The following is a 6,000-nucleotide window of genomic DNA, read 5'->3' as shown; positions in this document are numbered from 1 at the left end:
ACTCGATCTTCTGCTCCATTTTATCTGTAAAATGGGTACAAGTATCTGCCTTGGATTGGGAGGATTAAGTGGAAAGCACTGAACACATTACAAGGCACATTAGAAACTATATGAGTTAATAAAAGTGAGCCACTTGTATGGTCCACTTTCTTTATGGACAAGATCATGTTAAAAGCAGACATTTCCAGCCACCTAAACTTGAGCTTGTGCTCATTGGTACAGGTATCGTTCCTACGGTCAGAGGTCCTTCTCCTTTCATGTCTTCTTTAGGTATTTTCCCTTCATCCTTTTGCCAGTTTGGTTCCGGCACAAAGCTGTTTCTGGCTTGATCTGTCAGGTAAAGGTCCAAGGCTGGATGCAGCCACAAAAGCTCCCCTTCCCTAGCTGCTGGCTTGTCCAAACCAACGTGAAATCCAAGGCCCTTGCTGTTCTCTCATAATGAGATGCTCTATTATTTTTAAAAACAAACATTGAAAAATAAAAAGCAGATGAATACAGAGTCTGCTTTTTCAGTCCAGCTTCTGTATTTCAAATTAATGAGGTTTTGTAGGAATCTGGAGCCTGCGTTTCCCTGGTAGACCATTTGGAAAGAGGAGTGTAAACTTTCGTTCCCATCTTGGATCTGGGTGTGAGCCACTTGCTTCCTGCTTCTACCTTATAATTTTTCTTTTTTCTCATTTCTTTTCTTCAGTTTTAATCTCATTCCAATGCTGTTGCCTTAACTCCCTTTTAAAACCAGTTTTTACCTGTATGGTACTAATTGCTAAGGGGCCTTTTTGGTGTAAAGCCACAGAGTGAGCCACAAAGGAAGATTTGGGTAGATCATTAGAGCACGTCAAGATGGAAGGGCTTAGAGGTCATCTAACTTAGTGGTTCTCAAACTGTGTTCCTTAGAACCCTAGGGGCCCCAGGCAGTCCACAGGATCTTTACAGGGAAAAGAGGCTCCACTGGGCCTCGAGCTATTCAATCCCAACATCTCTACTTCATCTGTTTTTTTTTTAATTGATTTTTAGAGAGAGAGGAAGAGAGAGGGAGGGGGAGAGAGAGAGAAACATCAATGTGAAAGTGAAACATCGATTGGCTGCCTCCTGCACGCCCCCTACCAGGGACTGAGCCTGCAACTGGGGCAGGTGCCCTGACCGGGAATCAAACCAGCAACCTTTCAGTGCATGGGACAGCATCCAACCAACTGAGCCACACCGGCAACGGCTCTGCTTCATCTACTTTAGATATGAGTGTTCAGCACACAAAAAATTTTAAGGGGCTCATTTTTAAAAATTCTTTTCATTTTGCAAATGAGGACACGGAGGCCCAAATGATTGCCTCTAGATTAGGAACAACTCCTTGGTGGATGCACTGGGGCTGGTGACCTCAAGGGTTCAGCCAGCTAGGTATTCAGAATCAGCAGGCTACCTCCACCTGACTCTTCTGTCTACAGCTTATGACGTGGGGACGAAGCTCGCACTAGGAGAGGGTTATGGAATGGGGAAAAGGTTGTTTTATTCTCATGCCAGTTTTGCTAGAATGTCCCTCCTTTTGTTTTATACTGGAAATGTCCATCACCCTAGACACAAGACATCTGATAAGCTCTCTGTAGTGAATGAACACAGACCAGTCAGTCTTCAACTTCTTGTAAGTCACCCAGGGCCTCAAGGATCCAAGTGCAAGGGCAGGCATGTGGGTACCAGCTGTGCAAAGCTCAGACTTGCACGCCAGGAGGGATTTCCCTGGAGTTCTGTTCTCCACCAAGCCCGTGAGTTCCTGCCCTCACTTCAAGTCTCAGATGCATTCTTGGCCAATGGTTCTGATCTTTTTGGATAGCATGACTTTTTGAAAAATGTTTGATGTGACTTTAGGGGCTGACATGGAATTGCCAATATTTTATTTTCTAGTATCAATGAACATCTACCATTATAAAAATTATTTGAATACCAAAAATGTAGGAAAGATGTAACTTGAGAAAGGAAAGCTCTTCTAAGAAAAGACACTTGGGCACCACACACTAGTCATTCTGGCTGGTGCTATTTTTGTTGACTTGGTGATAGATCAATGACCCCACCCTGGCCTGGCCCTGGCCCTGTTCTAGGCCACAGGCTCCTCGGTTTCTGTAGCTTCTGCAGTGTCAGACAGCAGGCACCTGTGGCACCACTGAAATATTAACTGTTTAGCTGGCCACTGACAAGAGGCATTTTAGTCTTACTCCAAGGGAACTAAATTAAAACTGAGGATGTCCTTGCCCAGCCTTGCTTCCCACCGACATGTACAGTGTCCCAACTGAGACGGGCTGGACAAGAAAAAGTTCTATCCACTCATGGCATTCAAAGGGAAGTGCATTTTCCATTAATTTATGGCAATTGAGCTCCATGGTCTGGACATTTCCCAACCATACAGGACCACAGCAAGGACAGCGATGACAACAGGCATGGGTGGGAGCCAGGACACCGGTGATGAGAACCAGCTGGGTGAGTGGACACATTATAAACCATGTCTGGTAGGGTTGAAATATGAAATATACTTTCTAACCCAACAGTCTCATGTTAAAATGGTTAGATAATACACGTAAAGAAATTAGACTACAACAGAGAAACAACTTGGAGTGATTTCTTCTTTAGCAAAATGTAAATAAAGAATTTTTATCAATGAAACTAAAAAATGTCCATCCATGGAGCTGAAAGAAGCTATATGCGGGTAGGTGGGTCAGAAAAGGAATGGATTTAGAATTGGGCAATTGGGGCTTGAGAGACAGGTCTACAATTCTGGACTGTGGGACAGTCATTTGGAGAGACGTGCCGTTTAGTGCCCGAAGCGTGGGATTCTGAAGGCGCATTGACCTGGGTTTCTGTCCTGGCTCTGTCACCAATGCCACTCAACCTTTTGGAGTCTCTGTTTCCTTATTATTATTTTTTAAAATAGCTCACTGAATTTTAGAGAGGAGAGGAGAGGGAAGGAGAGAGAGAGACACATCAATGTGAGAGCACAATCGCTGCCTCCCGTATGCTCCCTACAGGGATCGAGCCTGCAACCTGGGCATGTGCCCTGCCCGGGGATCGAACCGGCGACCTCCTGGTGCACGGGACGATGTTGAACCAGCTGAGACACACCAGCCGGGCTGTTTCCTTCCCTTCCACGTGGCTGGTAGGACTACATGCTCATGGAGGGTCTTCTATCAGATACTTTACAAAGAGTTTATAGACAAAACAGGGTGAAGAGAGCTTGCATTCGTCCACTAAACGAAGGGTTCAGGTTGCTGGTGGCCTTTGTCACGGCCAAGGTGCTGATGGGTCTGCATCTCCGTCTCTCTCCATTCTGATGCACACCAGCAGGACCCCCCGCGTGCTAAGGAACACAGCCCACCCCACCCCTACTGTCTTCCGTCAGTGAGCCATGAACAAACCATACGCAGAGAGAAGCTTCTTTTTTCCTTCAATTTAATTGAAGTTACTTAGAAAAATAATCAGGCTTGAATGGCTTTTCCTGGAGGAAGAAGGTTCATGAACATTTCACGCTTTCGTTGGCAATGTGGAATTCAGCTTTCTCGAACAGTACAGTAAGATACAGGGAGAGTTTTCTAGAACCAGCCCTCTACTGCATACAAATACGTAAAAAACAAAATCACACTCCACAGAGATGTCAAATTATATGTCCATATGCCATACTGAGCATGCTCATAAGAAAATAGTACAGGCAGGCCCTTGTGTACCGGACAAAGAGCAGCAGGCTGGAATGAGCCTGTTAACGGCCAACAGTCCAGCTGGTCGTAGAAGGTCCTGTGGCCTGTTCACAGGGTCCAGTTGGGTGTGATGGGAAACGGCTGGAGGAAATGCTGGTTGTAGGAACTTGGGGGAGCAATAAGGTCAGTCCTGCTGACACAGGAGCGGGCGAGGAAAGGATGCTGCTCTCCAGGATTGCACAGGAAAGGGGCAGCTTTGATTGCATGTGTGTGCGGGGAGGGGGTGGGGGACAGGACTGGGCTGAGAGATGTGCTCTTAGCATCACCCACCAGGCACAGAGTCCCTCGGCTTCTTGCCAGGTTAGAACAGGGACTTTTGCAAGCACTGCCTGAGCACTGGTGCAGACCCCAGCAGCTACGGGGGCTAGGGACTGGCTTTTGTTACAGAACTTTCTACGAGAAGGATTCAGACCCTTGTGCTTCCAGGGCTTTGCCACCAGGACTGGTAGGAGTGAAGTTTCCGCTGCCTACTGCCCTCCTGTGGCATCCCGACCCTGAGCAAGCAGGACAGTGCAACTCACCTGGTGGACAGAGAGGGAGAAAGGGCCCCTCGGGGACACCACAGGTCAGCAGGCTGCCCTTCCTCCCAGGCCAGCTGGGGAGGCAGAGGGGGGCTCTAAAAAGCTGCAGGGAGTCCAAGTCTCTAGTTTTCCAACCAAAGGGGTAAGGCAAGCAGGAATGTCCTTGTAAGTACTACCCGGACTGTACCTGGCTCTGAAAACACGGCAGCACCCTTGAAAGGTGGTGGGACGCCGGCCTGTACTTTTCTCCAGCTAAGCATGCGATAGCATTTTCAGTTTTCTTAACAAACAAACATGCAAACTTTTGTTTTCCAGGCACATTTTCACCCATGAATTCTTTTTAACCAAGGACACAGAATACTTAGTACATTCTGCAAAATAGCTGAATCAATTAAAAAATTTTTCATACCATTAGAAAATAAACTATGAATACAAAAAACATGAGGAGAGGGAGTCCCTCCTTGCAGAACCACACTGACGCGTCCCGCCCCGAGGGACAACCTTTCTCATTTTAGAGAGAGAAAACGGCTGAAAGAAGGCGACCTGCACACAGCACTGAGCTTGCTCGCATAGCCGATCAAAGACAGACACGGAAATACAAAACTCAGGAAATCGAAGTGACTTTCCATTTAAAAACCAAAAAGCACACAGCGAACAACTCCAACCTATGGAACTGAAGAAGCACTCGTCAAGGGTTGCGCTCACTCTGCTTGCACTGAGCAACCTAAGGCTTGAGGCGCAGGGGGACCACTGTGGCCTTATGCCCCTTCCTCCCTTCTGTCCACACCACCCGAGGCTTTCCTCCACTCTGCTTGGGAGGGATGGAATCGTGGTCGAATCCAGGATTAGAACCATTGCACGTAAGTGAAAGTTGAATTCATTTGATAAAGTACCTCTGTTGCTTGGAATCAGTGGTGCTGTTGTATGTTTTTTTTGCTTTGTTTTGGTTTTGGTGTTTGGAGGGGGGTAAGAGAGGCAGATTTTTTCCTTGAAGATCTCAGATGGGCTAAATCAACCTAACCAAAGTATACTTGGCAGAACACTAGCTCTGTGAGATGATCTGTATTTTGGTCATGTAAGTTCAGGAAATGCTACTGACTCCATGATGCTCTTGGGAATTCAGAATGCACAGCACACATTCAAGGCTCTGAAAAGTCCTGCAGAAAGGAAACTGACTTAACTTCGTTTGCCAAGGATATGTGACCACAAAACTGTTATTCTGCATCACACGAACTTGACATCCCTCGGAACCTGTGTTCTGTAGAGCACATATTTAAAAATGTTGGACAACCTCTTTTATCAGCAGAAGCCCTATTTCCGAGGACAGTTTCCTCTGCCTGGAAATAGGGTCCAGACTCCCAATTCCAAGGACAGCCGAAGACTGTCACTCTACTTGGTGAAACATGTTGCATAAATCTCTCTCTATCAAGGGTAGAGTTGCTGTGCCCTTCACAAGGGGAGAGAACTTGGAAGGAGGTACCACAGCATTTATAAATAGCTCCGGCCACCTTCTCCAGTGCACACCTCACTCACATTCAATAAAATAATTTTCTCGGTGAGATGTGGCAGCTGCTGCCCACTGAGCTGGCTCTGAGCTTTACCATACAATTTTAATAGCTTCTGTGAATAAATTATTCTTTTTGTTTGTCTGTTTTAGAATATTCTTCTCACCCCTTGGCTATATACTGCTTCAAAAAAACAAAACCAAAAGCAAAACTTACCCACAACCCATCCCACCCCTCCCCTAT

This window comes from Miniopterus natalensis, chromosome 2 (genome assembly GCF_054644295.1).
Source record: "Miniopterus natalensis isolate mMinNat1 chromosome 2, mMinNat1.hap1, whole genome shotgun sequence".
In the NCBI taxonomy this organism is placed as follows: Eukaryota; Metazoa; Chordata; class Mammalia; order Chiroptera; family Miniopteridae; genus Miniopterus; species Miniopterus natalensis.
Note: the sequence above shows the minus strand (reverse complement) of the source record.